Below are 14845 nucleotides of genomic sequence, written 5' to 3'. Positions count from 1 at the left end.
TGTGACAACTACATGCATTTTGTAGGTAGTAACCATATCTAGTCATAAGGATCAAATTTGGCTAGATATTGAATAGTTTCTATGGGATTCTACAACTCATAATGTTGAACCCAGTTTTTTCATGTTTGCTGTATTTAGCACTTCATCTTTGTCCCCAAGATTCCCCTTGGTAAGAGATGTATTATTCTTTTGACATGCTCCATGGCTCCTTATGAACCTAAAGGACAATAGGGAACTAAGAAAACATGAATATAATATTTGTATTGAGCGTGGCTATAGAAACTTTGATGATAGGTTTGCAGAATGGTAAAAATTCAACTTTTCTGTACCTATTTCTTTTGGCAAAACAAAAAATAGTGAGTGAGAAGCAATCATATGTTCTGATCACCAACCCATTGAAGTTAACTAGGGAATTTATCTTAAGTCCTACAAAAATCCCTAGTCTTATTTTTATGCAACAAAACGTAAGAAATGACTGTTTTGATAAAAATGTATTGGTCCATCAACTTTGGAGGCTTGGTGTGACCAAAAGATGAGAAATTTTACAAGTTTCTTATTTTTTCCATGTGTAGTAGGCCTTGAACTATAACCTCATGAAAGGATTTTACAAAATGAGTGGATCTACTATGGTTTTGGAGGTTTTTTTCAAAACCCTAAAAGGACACTTTTATGTCCTGTTAGGTTACCAACCTAGTGTTAAGAATATAAAAGAAATATCGCTACGGACGCTAGTCATTCTATTCAGTTGTTGTTGTCCTGGGTTTGGGTCGCCGCCCGTGGCTTTTTGCCCGGTCGGTTTACACATTGTTAAAAAGGCTTCTAATGTTTTTTTGAAGATGAAGATTTGAACTATGACGTTTCAAAGTACCAAGCATCATACGCTCCAAGTTTCAAGTTACGTACCATGTACCATTCACCAACTACAAGCATCATACGCTCCAAGTTTCAAGTTACGTACCATGTACCATGTACCATGTACCATGCACCAACTACAACTATCAAGTTTCATTATGGAACCTGATACCAAACCCTAAATCAACTGCCAAATCCAACACTAACAAGTTTTCTTGGTTTCTATGTCAGGCTCTAGTATTAACAAGCTTTTGATTTTCATATTTTTTGTAAAGGTAGCAGATTTTACGCTAAGTGTCAGATTCTACATATCTTGTATCAAATCAAGTACCAAGTTTCAAGTTGCAAGTACTAAGTACCAAATCAAATACCAAGTACCAAGTACCAAGTATCTTATACCAAATCTAACACTAAAGAGGTTTTATTGTTTTCATGTTAATTTATTACAATACTACAAAGTTACACCGACCAATTAGTACCATGGACCATGTACCAATTGCAAGTACGAAGTTTCATTACGGAACCTACAGCCAAATTAAACCAAGGACCAAGTACCAAGTACCGAGATGTACCAAGTACCAAGTATCAACATATACCAAGTACCAAGTACCGACATGTACCAAGTTTTCTTTATTTTCATGTTAAACCCACATGTCCTGATTTGTATGAAATAGGGACAAGTTTTTTTTTTCGTGGACTCTAGAAATGGTCCATCGGCAAGCTGTTTGATCTCTTGTGAGCCCACATGGAATGTCCATGTACCAATGAGGCATATGGGCAAGCTATACGGCTTGCTAAAAGCTCAAAGAACTCATCGATATATGGATCGTTCTCAAAGTCCTTGAGCAAAAAACACTCAGAAACAATACATCGGTCAGTTGTTTGAGCTCTCGGCGAGTCCCATAGCTTGCCCACATGCCTCTTTGGCACGTGTAAAAGCTATGTGGGATCGCAGAATCTTAAATGGTTTGCCAATGGGCCGTTTCCAAAGTAGTCCGCGAGCGTTTTTTTTGGTCGTGGACTTCAGAAATGGTCGATCGGTAAGCTTTAGCGGATGGAGCCCACGTGCCAATGAGGCATGTGAACAAGTTATACAGCTTGTTTGAAATTTGAAAATGGCCCATTTGCGAGCCGTTTGAGCTTTTGTGAGCCCACATAGCTTGTCCACGTGCCAATGAGGCATGTTGGCAAGTATATGGCTCACGAGATCTGAAGCGGCTGGCCAATGGATCATTTTAGAAGTTTGCAAGAATTATTTCTTCTATACATCAAGAACATTTTTCTTAATTGAACAAAGGGAGCCGATTTAGAACTTATAGAAACGTACGCTACATGACAGGAATCATGGGTTTGAGATTTTATATTGGCTTGAGGGCCTACTATTTTGTTTTAATATATATTTTTAATAAACAGACATAATCGTCTATTTTTTATTTAATTTAAAGTTCTAACTTAAAAAATTAGCAAAAAGAGAGACAGAGAGTTGTTTACCATAATTCATCTTGAAGCCAAAATTGTAAATTTATATCGCTTACGTACGCATCGGTCTGATCAATGTCCACACTACTATGCGAAATGCCAACAAATATATGAGCAACGAGAGCAATCACAACTGCAAAAACACCGGCGCGAGAGAGAGAGTTAGAGTTTGTGGGTGTGTGTGTGTGTGTGTTCCACTCAAGAGCTAGAGTTTGTATGTGTGTGTAGAAGAGCTAGAGAGAGAGAGAGAGAGAGAGAGAGAGAGAGAGAGAGCATTAGAGCTAGATTGTTGTATGTATTGTGTGTGTGTGAGAGAGAGAGGGAACGGAGAGATATCACTTATGAAACCCTGCACGTCATATAGTCGTTGCGTGTTAAAAGCATCGCTGATGCGGTCTCGCTGCTTATGCCACGTGTCGCTTATGCGACGAAAAGTAAACGTCTTATTTCGGTTGCTTATGTAACGGTAACTCATCGCTATAGCCCTCGTTAAATGCCTTGTTTATGCGACGTACAGTAGCGATGGCTACAGCGACGCCTTTTTTCCTCGTTAATGCGACGATAATTCGTCGCTGTAGCCGTCACTATGGGGGGGGAAATGTAGTAGTGATGCCATGGGCCCACAGTCTAGGCCGAGCGTGCTTAGCCACTTAAAGGAAACCGTTAGTAGAGCCACTCTCTCCGAACATGGAGCTAACGATGTAAATGAGGGGGGTGGGGAAGTAAATTCTCCATTCATGACCAACGTAGACCCTATGCCCTTAGAGAGTGTGCACGTGAATACTCCATTCACTGCACCCCCTGACTCTTCAGAGCTATTCTCCTCTGAGGTTATATTCCATAATGGTAAAAGCCTTGCCAAAGTACAAAATGCTGAGTAGTGTATCATCGCGGCTAGGGAAAAGGAAATTGAGAGCTTGTCAATATCCTTTCTAGGAGAGCAATTGAGTGCTCCTGAATTAGCGACCACTAAGGGTCAACACATAGAGATCCACATTGCATCTAGTTCAAAAGACACCCTAGCACGTCAATCTTAGATGCATGGAGTGTTTCTAAATGAGAACTGGGAGTATGAACTACAAACAGAAACTCTAACCGACTTATACACAGGTCACACCTATCACGTGGGTTGGTTAGATGTCCTACAATCCACAATGGGTGCTACTAGTGTAGAGGATCAACAACAAAGAGTTTGTGAGGTCATCCATAGGGTTATTGAGCTAGAGAGATAGAACAAGGGGATCCACATGCCTTCAATGGGTGTCATGAGATTCTTCGATACAGGAAAGTCTAAACAACTGACTTTATCGCAAATGGAGACTCCCTCAGTAAGTCTGATGGATCCTCCATATGTTGTTTCGCCAGAGGTCTCAGTGCAATTTGAGCCCACAAGTGATAGCTTTACTTTTCCAAGTCTAGCTCATCTTTTCCTTGATGACACCATGGCTACCATGCCTACCCCAATGATGGTCATGCCGAGAAACACGCCATGGACCTCATTTGCTAGTAAAGCACGGAGCACCGCTACATGGTAGCTCAATTCCTGCGATAGTACCAATCGTATACACCTATGGGTCCTTGTACTCATGTAGTCCCTATGCCTCCATTGTTTTAACAACCTATGCTCCACAACCACAACACTCAATCTCTTATTTCAATGGGACCATACCGGCTAGCATTAGCATGTCACATCTAACGCTTGCTATGCCTAGGGCCACACATAAAACTTTGGGCCACCACATGGCACAACACCGTACCAAACGTGGAACCGAAGGGCTTCCTATGCGCCAAGACAATGCCAATACCTACTCCACATGTAGTCTTTGGAGCGCCTTCACCCACGGTGCCTGCTCACCTAGGTGATTTGGCAACATTTTCTCAAGCTATTGGTCGATCTATTGCTGAGAATATGCGTAACACGCTTGATAGAGAACCTAGAAGTAAGGCAGTACAAATAGCCAATCTCTCACAAAAATTTACTGGAGATGGGGATGTGAGAAAGCATATCAAAGTGTTTGAGCGAATATGCGATTCTCTAGGAGAACACAATGACCTGCATAAGAGTAATGCTTTAAGCCTAACCTTAAGTGGGAAGGCAGGGGATTGGTATAGAACCTTAAGGGTGGAAGAAAAAACGATTTACCCTACTCTTAGGAGACTGTTCTTAAAATAATACATACGAGAGGGAATTCTTTGGGGTGTAGCCTCTCAACTCTTGAAAGCCCAACGAGAGGAAGGAGAGTCGGTGAGAGACTTTATTAGTCACTTAAAGTATTTGAATTCTTGTTGTAATCCAAATGAGCGCTTCAATAATAATCAATTTCTTGATAGATTCATTAGGGGATTGCAACATGAGGATATCTACAATGGCCTAGTCATTAGAGGTATCACCACTTGGGAAGCGGTCACCACCAATGCGATTCAATTGGAGGATAATTTAATGATTCAAGGAGAAAGAGTGTCTATTGAGTCTAAATCTATTAGCTCGCAAGCATCGGGGCATCAACCAATGACCCTAAAGCCTATTGCTGAGGAGCCAAAGATATATGAGATGACTTTACTAGGTCTCACTAAGGCCATGCAAGAGAGTCTTATAGACAATCAAGATCTGCAAAACAATCATATGTATCCAAGAAGGGAGCAACAATGGAGCTCAGTATGCTATGGACCGCATAGTACTAGTGAATGCTCTACTTTTAGAGTAAAATTCAATAGAAACTAAAATGCGTGTGGGAGGTATGGTCATCAAGCTAAGGATTGCATAGTATTTAAGTGTGCGATGGCCAATAGACCAACCTTAGCATGGACAAATACACCTCGAGTGCCTGCATTGATGTTGGCCCCACCTCTTGAACAAACGTCACAACACATGGTCCTTAGGGCCCAAAATGTTGTTCAAACAACACCCTTACCACCTCCAGTGCTAGTACCGCAACCACCACATCCGAGAATCACTTCTGTGAATCAAGTGGGTTGTGATTCATGTATTGCTTGTTTGGAAGACTGTGAGGAATATATTGACCCTAATATTGCCTATGGGATGGATGCGCTTGAAGAAAGTCCACAATACTACATGGAGGACTATTGGGGACAAGTCAAACCTGTCTATCAAGTAGCTGCTCTTGCTGCAAGAGGCCAAAATATCAACTACACTACTAAGATACCACCTCTTCAATGCTATGAGTGTGGAGGTTCACATTGTGTGGCCGAGTGTTCTATTAGGCTACAAAAAAACGCCACACTAATGCAAACCAATCAAGTGAGCACGTCTACAATGTCGATACTCATGTGTAATTGATGTGGCATAGATCATTTGATTGCCCAATGTCCAAATAATCCAAATGCACCAAAGATCACACCATTAAACTTGATTGAGGTTACCAAGGATCCTTCACAAAGTACACCTGTGGTACCAATAAACGTACTCACACGATCGATGCTCCAAAAACAAAATTATATTCTTGAAGAAAGAGACACGGAATCAATTGCTCAATCTCAGAAGAAGAAGAAAACACGAAGAAAGAGATTGCAAAAAGTAGCGAAGTCATACCCCTTTCAAAGACCAACATAGGAGCTGGTGTCGAGCCCGTATATATGAACAACGCTGAAGAGGATTCTGATTCATTTGAAACCATGGAAATCAAAACCACTACTAGGAATGAAACCAACAAGGAATATTGTCATGAGCCACAATGGCCAGGATCCAAAAAGAAGATAAGAACTTACCCAAACCCTATAAAGGAGATCGAGCGAGTCAAGCAATTAAGGAGTTTGGTAGAAGATACTCAAAGGGATCTAGAGCCAGCACCTAGGCAAATCCAGATTACAGACACATTTTTCCCTACACAACAACAACCTCAAAAAGTCCATAAACCCCTAGCCATACCTAGTGTCATCCAAGAAGAAAGTGACTTAAAGTCATGGGAAAGTGGGCGTACTCACTTCTTGTTAAAAAAGAATGTTTAAAGAGGGACTACCTGACCCTATCAAAGAAATGGAGATCCCATCTTCCCCACATCAAGGGACTGAAGCCCAAAAAGTGCCGTTAAATATTGCCAAATTGATGGATTTCATGGCTTTAGAAGTCGGAACCACCATCATGTCCAAACTATATGGAGACCCTAAGCTATTCTTAGCTCTTCAAACTTTCCTCAATGGAGAACTAAAGGTCGGGCTACCACAATTTACACAAATGGATGGAGCTAGGGAGATGCCAATAGAGGAGGAACACTTAAATCCACAACCCAACCTAGATAAGAACCTTATTGTAGAAATACCTGTTAACAAGTTGGGACAATAATTTGAAGCTGATGAATCCAATACAACCATACCAATCACTACCAATGGATTAACTATGAAGGGAATCCTTGATGGTGGCGCTGGGGTTAGCATTGTGACTAAAAATCGTTGGGAAACTATGGGAAGACCTCACCTTGGGACCACAACCATAGTAGTAAAGATGGCCAATGGGTCTATTGTTAAACCTATTGGGATGCTAGAAGATCTCAAGATCAAGGTCTTTTGACATAAAATACAGATTACCTTCATTGTTATGGATTTCTCCAAGCACACTATGGCATTTGAGATGATCTTAGGACGTCCTTTCATGAGGGAAGCAAAAATGGTGCATGATTGGTCTAAAAACCATGTCTACTTGCAGTTCCAAGATTCTGCCATTCGAGTGGATCTTGTAACTAGTCAAGCACATCCTCTAGGAAACAGGTTTATAATCAATCATAGATCTAACACCATAGTTCACTCGGCCCCATTGCAGTATTGTTACACGTGTAAAGCGGACACTTGGGGAAACAAGGGGAAAACCTGGGTAACACCTGAGGGGGATGAATGCCACCACTTGTACCTTTAAATATGATAGGAGGAGTGCATATTGGTTCTGACAAGACCCATTCTAATATTGAGGCGGTCCGGGGCGGGCAACAAGAAGAGCGGCCTCTAAACACCCTTCGAGGCTCTCGTGCTGCTCAATTGGGGCTGGGGCAAGCACAATCAGAGACAACAACAACCCACAACCAGAAACCAAACTACAAAAGGGGCACCACCTACTTGTAGATGCAAACTAGGACGCACGTGATATCTCCTTATACTCAAACGCACAAAGAGAGGGGAATGCAAGATAGCCACACACACCAAACACAAACATTCACCACCCCAGAGAGAGGTAAAGAGCACAAATCAACTTGAGCAACTCAGTCTTAGCCTTAAAGACTAGATGCACACAAAGCTTGATGAGAAATAGAGAGACAACACAAAACTTGACCTTGTTGCCAATACACAAATTGTCTTAGGGTCACGGGAGCCCTCTCACCGAGCACCCTCTTACAATTGACCTTTTAGGCAAACAATTCAACAAGCTCTCAAACCACCAAGCATGAAATGGCACAACAAACTTCAAGGACAATATACCTTCAACCACCTGATGAGTCAACTTATCAAGTCAATTTGGAGAGAAGAGTCGTAGTTGCAGCATACAATTGCACCCAAAACTATGAATCTTATTTATGGACAAGAGTAGGCTACAAGTGTGATTGCAGTGTATAGTATCACTCCACTCCTCTAGATGGCATAACTAACTTCAAGCTTCTCCATGCACCTATGTGTAGTGATGGAATAGAACACTCACAATGCACACACTCTACACAACTAGGCTTGAAGAGTGGTGTGTTATGTGTTGAGAATGGTGTGGTGTAGTGTGATCATGTGATGATTTACAAGGGAGAGAAGGACTCTATTTATAGGTTTTAGAAGCCCCGATTTGGATTAGGCCTAATCAAGTTTATTTGAAGGAATAAAAGATTATGCATATTTTTATTTTTATTTTGATGATGGTGGGTCTCTCTTTTCCTTTGAGTCACATGGATGTGGGCTCAAGGGAAGAGAATTATTGAGGATGAAAGGAGAGAGGATGGAGTGAATAATTTGGGAGTGCCTACTCTAGTAGAGGGTGCATTTTACAATAAGGTTAGTGGTTAGTAGTTAGTAATTATCACTAAAAAATATTTACAAAATCATTCACCAAATGGTGAGATATATGATGAGAAAAGTTAGAGAAGGGATGAGCTTGTAAAGAGAGGTTGAAGCTTTGACATTCACATCTTTACAGCACCGGAAGAAGAAGCGATCAGCATGGCGAAGTAGCGCGTGTCGATGAAGCTATGTTATCTTCAAACCTTGGAAAATTCATGATAAAATCCTTCATTTACAGAGGTTATCCTTGGATTTTTGCTGATTTTTTGAAGTTCTTTACAAAGATGAAGAGAGTATGGTAATATGGACATACATGTAGAGAGAAAGGGGGACACATAGGGTGTGAAAATGGAGGATGAAGGCTATGGATGTATGAGAGATGTGGCAATGGTGAAGAGGGTGAATTAGGACATGGGAGATGCAGGTTTGGGAGTGGGAAGGAGAGGGAGGAGTGTGTGTGAAAGAGAAAAATGATAAAGTGGAAGAGGGAGTGTGGCTTCATAGCATGGGCATATTGGGGTCCACCAATAAAATCATATCTCACAGCTCGTAGCTCAAAAACATATGAAAAAATTTGAGGTAAAATTTCAGCTCAGGAGCTACAACTTTTGTTTGTATCACCGTTTCAAATTCGGGGAGCATGTGATCTTTAAAAATTCAGCAAAACCGACTGTTTTTTCCACTGCACAAAGTCCTTGTGAGGTCTTTCTTTGGATGATTCTTTTGAATACCTCCAAGAGTGAGCTCCCCATGGTGCATGCATTCATTTCACATACCCTTGACATTATTTGGTAGGTATATAATTGAAGATATTGTTGAGATCATGATATAAGTGAATAGTAAAACTAAGAGAATCAGATATTGAGGGGTCTAAAAAAATATGTACATGTCAAATATAAATAATATAGGTGGAAAAAATATAAAGGGGTCAAAATAAATCTCTCTCATTATAAGTCTACCTTAAAAAGATGAATATTTTTGGTGCTCTAATTTATGAGAGTAAAAGAGAATAGATGTAGGAAGGAAAAATCACAATAGTGAAAAAATATACACATAAATAAAACTAGTTTTTGTGGATTTTTGTTGGGATGGAGTTACACCAAAAATAAGAGAAGCTTGCATGAAATTATTTTTATATGGAATAAAGAGTATGCAAAATGGTAAGAAAAAATATGGGAATGGTGAGTCAATGTACATAGCATAAATAACACACCATAGGTAGAAATATTTAAATAAATACCAAAATAATTATGAAAAATCCTTTTATTTAGGCCGTATATACAATGAAATATTTACACACAAATGGGCCATAATATACTTATATTTTTTATATTTTTATATTTTTTTGGCTCAACTAGCCTAGTGACTAGCTAGCTGAGGGTTTTTAAGAAGATATGGGAAAAGTCCCCTAACTCACACACACCTATATATAGTGAAATGGTAGGGATAGCCACAGTGTTTGGATGATTTCGGTAGGGTGGGTTAACTCACTATGGCAACAACGGGAGAGACCCACTCTGAATTCTCCACTGGATAAATGAAACCTGCTGCTAGAAGCTTTCTTACCTCCTTGAGTAAAGCCTGCTCCTTGATGACTCTAGCCTTCGTAGCTTCTGAGCCTTAGGTGTGGCCTCTGGCTTCAACTCAATTTTGTGTTGAACAGCATCTACTCCACGCACATCGGTGTAGTCTTTAGCAAAAAGCCTAGGAAATTTCCTTAGCACACATTTGAACTCCTCTCTTTCGTCCTTTGTAAGTGTTGTAGACAACATACCTTCTAACATTCCTTCATCTTGGACATTTTGGTTCTCTTGGGAACCTACCTCTTCCAAACCTGGGGAAGAGGTCTCTTGGTTGTTTGGATTAAACCTTACCCCCATGACTTCGATGGAAGACTCCTCTTCAGTAATGCTGCCGCTACTTTCTCCTTATGAAGTGCTATCGGTCCAGCCGTCCTCCGTCTCACTTTGAGATGATTCTTCATGGAGCTCCTCTTGGCGTTGCTCCTTCATGTCAAAGACAACCTTCTTATGATTGTCATTCTTACAAATTAGCTTTCCACTCTCCCAATCCTGCAAAGCTCGCATTTTCATTAGCCATGGTCTCCCTAGGATAAATGGGTAACCATTTCCTTTGGTAGACATGACATAGAAATCCACCACCTTCTTAATGCCAAAGGCCTCTACAAAAACATTTTTACAAATGCCTACACACCTAGCTTTGCTATTGTTTTCCATCTTGACTTTAATTTCAGGTGTCTCATGGATGTGCATGCCTAGTTTTTGCATGAGTCCCTCTGTCATGATGCAAATTTGTGCACCCCCATCCACTAGACCTTTCCTAACCAATCTTCCTTTGATGTAACAATCTAGCACATGTGTAATATCCTCATTCATTTCAGCATGTGCAATTTTTACAACAGGCACACTCTCTTTTATCTTTCTCCTAGTGCTAACTGCCTTCGTTAAATCCCTCCTAACTTGTGGGCATAATGCAAGAAACTGAGGCCATGAGATATCAGGACCCTTACCTCTCATGTCTTCCAATAGGTTGTATGGAGCCATACCATGTCCAAGAGGAAAGTCTTGGACATTGATACGACATCGAGTCCTCTTATCTTCCTTGGTCTCCTTTCTCTTCTTTTCTCGTCCATGATCACTTTGTGATGTGACTCCTTCTTTCTCTTTACCTTTTCCTCGGCCTGCACGCTTAATGCCATTTGCTTCCATGTCAACCTCATTTGAGTTTGTCACCTCTACTACATGCACATTTGGGTCTAGCAAAGGTGGAACTCCTTCCACTCCTTGTGGAGGTGGTCTTGCTCCATTTGGCCTTTGTAGAAGCCGTGGTTGCTGACTAGTTCCTTCTCCTGCATTCATCACTGGGTAATTCAAGTTAGGTCTCCCTGGCTCCCCACGGGGCCAAGGACAATTATACATCCCATGTACAGACTCACCGCAATTCCAACATTGCAAGACTCTCCTAGGTCGTGAATGTCACTCTTCAGACTTCTTTGCTTGTGCCTTTGGACCTACAGCTTGTGCAAGGTGAATTAACAAACTGCTTAAAGATTCATTTAACTTCTCAATCACTTCCACCGTTACCTCAAGAAGCTCCCTAGATGTTGATTCTTGTGACTTACCTTTGGGTCTAAGACCTTCTATTGGAACCTCCCCCCTTAAGCACTTGAGTTTCCTATATTTCTCAGCAGCCCTAGTTTCAGCTGCTTCAAAGGTAGTAGGTGCATCCGCCTCCACCTTTACCTTAAGATCAGGAAAGAGTCCAGCTATGAATCTCTCCTTCTTTGGAAATTATGCACCATCACCAGGGTTAGCAACATTTCGTATCCATAGAGCCCAAAGACGTAGAAACTCTTGCTTGTACAAGTAGTAGTCATCTAAATCTTTTTGCTTATGAGAAACAACGTCTTGCCATAGTTTTTGATTTTTTTGGGGATCAAAGAAGTATCTCTTGAAATGATTCACAACTTCCGTGTAATTCCCTTTAACTTCCTCAGGCAAAGAGTCAAACCAAGTTCTAGCATCTTTCCTAAGGACCACCTCAAACATCTCTACACGTTCTTGATCAGTTACTATCCTCTTGATACGATAAGACATCTTGAAATTTGTTAAAAATAATTCTGCATCCTCTCCAGGCTCTCCAAAGAAAAGAGGGTATCCGGACATTTGGCGTTGGCTTTCCATTATTATGAAAGATTACAACATGAGTTGCAACAAGGGATACAATAGAAATTTAGAACCACTCGCTTGCAAATGAAGAAGTAAGAAAGTACTACTCTAGGTTTTCTTCTTCATCTATCCAAGCTTCAATGAGGTCTCGATTTGTTTGATCAAAACAAAAGGGTAGACTATTTATGAGCTCGAAGAAGGGTTGAAATTCTTCAAAGATAAGACGATATACAAAAATATCTAAAACTTCATTTTCTGGATCTAGAAGAGCAACCATGTCCCAAGTAATGAATTGCACTTGCTCTACAATTCCCAATGCACAAGAAGTTTGTATAAAAACTAGATCTTCATGCTCCTCGAAGGCTGTGAGAAAGTAGCAATTGACTAGGAGCTCCTTTCCTTCGAGTTCCACATAGTCGGAATGAGGCAATCTTCTCACAATTTCATAAAGAACATCCTCCTCAAGTCCAATCAAGCTTGCAAGATTTAAAGACTCCACTTGTGCTACAAAACTCCTGGACAAAAACTCCTTAGGATTATGGTTAAATCATTCATAAGCATCAAGAAATTTACAATGTCTCTATGAACAAAGTGGAATAGAAAGTAGAGAAGGATGAGAATTTATACAAATTTGCAATCTTCTCGATGCTCTCTTTATTAAGACAAGCCCTAAATAGCTCCCTATCTCCTTTGTTGAAAGTGAAAGGAAGACTATTAATAAGACGCAAATGAGGGAAAAATTCACCAAATGTGAGTCTATGAAGCATGAACTCTGGCCGCAAGTTTCCTGAAGAGTCTTCCTCAATGGTGAAATGCACTCGCCAAACACCAAATTTCACTCTATTTACCAATCTTAGGGCACACACTATTTGGATGAATGTACGGTCTTCCTTAGTGCCCAACAGCAAAAGGAAAATGGAATCCACACGCAGGACCTTTCGTCTTAGCTTCACCACCCTCTTGTTATGAGCGAGACGCTTTACTACCTGCTCCTGCCACTCAATCAGTAATAGAGCTAGATCTCTAAGGATTGAATTTTCACTGCACACACACTCCTTGTTAGAACAAATGATCGTTTTTTTGTTTTTGTAACAAACGTGGAAAAACAAAAAGCCAACATACACACTATTTTGTTTGGCTGCACTTCATTTTAAAATAAAATGAACACATGTACATCAATAGAAGTGTGGTAGTTGATGAGAGGTAGAATGACAGGTTGTGGAGATGCAAGAATTTCCCCTGTTCTTTCAGCCCCAAACATAAACACCATACGCTGCTGAAAATGTATCTTTCTACTAAGTGCAATATTTATCCTAATATGTGGTGTGAAGTAAAAAGGGAAAATTTTTGGGCCATTATCCTTGCTCTATACATAACCTAATGCCTAAAATAGAACAAAGATATATACATAGAAACTAAGATCGTACCTAATGAGAGGCAAAATAAAAGGATTTACCGAAGCGTTTATTTCGGCTAACCTAAGAGAACCTAAAATTCTACGAATTACTCGTTGAAATTGCAACTTAGTACTAACAATTATGTGTACCTTTTGCCTTGCAACTGGAATGAAAGGATCATACAAATTCTCATGATTCATGCAAGCTACTTGATTATGCTAAAGGTTGAGCCTTCACAAAACATACACAAGCCGTCCTCCGTGGGGGCACCAATTTGAGGCGGTCCGCGGTGGGCAACAAGAAGAGCGGCCTCTAAACACCCTTCGAGGCTCCCATGCTACTCAATTAAGGCTGGGGCAAGCCCAATCAGAGACAACAACAACCCACAGCCACAAACCAAACAAGAAAAGCGGTACCACCTAGTTGTAGATGCGAACTAGGACGGACATGATATCTCCTTGTACTCAAACGCACAAAGAGAGGGGAATGCAAGATAGCCACACACACCAAACACAAACATTCACCACGCCAGAGAGAGGTAAAGAGCACAAATCAACTTCAGCAACTCAGTCTTAGCCTTAAAGACTAGATACACACAAATCTTGATGAGAAATAGAGAGACAACACAAAACTTGACCTTGTTGCCAATACACAAATTGTCTTAGGGTCACGGGAGCCCTCTCACCAGGCACCCTCTTACAATTGACCTTTTAAGCAAACAATTCAACAAGCCCTCAAACCACCAAGCATGAAATGGCACAACAAACTTCAAGGACAATATACCTTGAACCACCTGATCAGCCAACTTATCAAGTCAACTTGGAGAGAAGAGTCATAGTTGCAGCATACAATTGCACCCAAAACTATGAATCTTATTTATGGACAAGAATAGGCTACAAGTGTGATTGCAGAGTATAGTATCACTCCACTCCTCTAGATGGCATAACTAACTTCAAGCTTCTCCATGCACCTATGTGTAGTGATGGAATAGAGCACTCACAATGCACACACTCTACACAACTAGGCTTGAAGAGTGGTGTGTTATGTGTTGAGAATGGTGTGGTGTAGTGTGATCATGTGATGATGTACAAGGGAGAGAAGGGCTCTATTTATAGGTTTTAGAAGCCTCGATTTGGATTAGGCCTAATCAAGTTTATTTGAAGGAATAAAAGATTATGCATATTTTTTATTTTTTTTAATGAGGGTGTGTCTCTCTTGTTCTTTGAGTCACATGGATGTGGGCTCAAGGGAAAAGAATTATTGAGGATGAAAGGAGAGAGGATGGAGTGAATAATTTGGGAGTGCCTATTCTAGTAGAGGGTGCATTTTACAATAAGGTTAGTGGTTAGTAGTTAGTAATTATCACTAAAAAATATTTACAAAATCATTCACCAAATGGTGAGATATACGATGAGAAAAGTAAGAGAAGGGATGAGCTTGTAA

This window comes from Adiantum capillus-veneris, chromosome 21, assembly GCF_014529385.1.
Source record: "Adiantum capillus-veneris isolate H3 chromosome 21, ASM1452938v2, whole genome shotgun sequence".
Lineage (NCBI taxonomy): Eukaryota > Viridiplantae > Streptophyta > Polypodiopsida > Polypodiales > Pteridaceae > Adiantum > Adiantum capillus-veneris.
The sequence above is the reverse complement of the archived record's forward strand: the minus strand, read 5'-3'. Positions refer to the sequence as shown.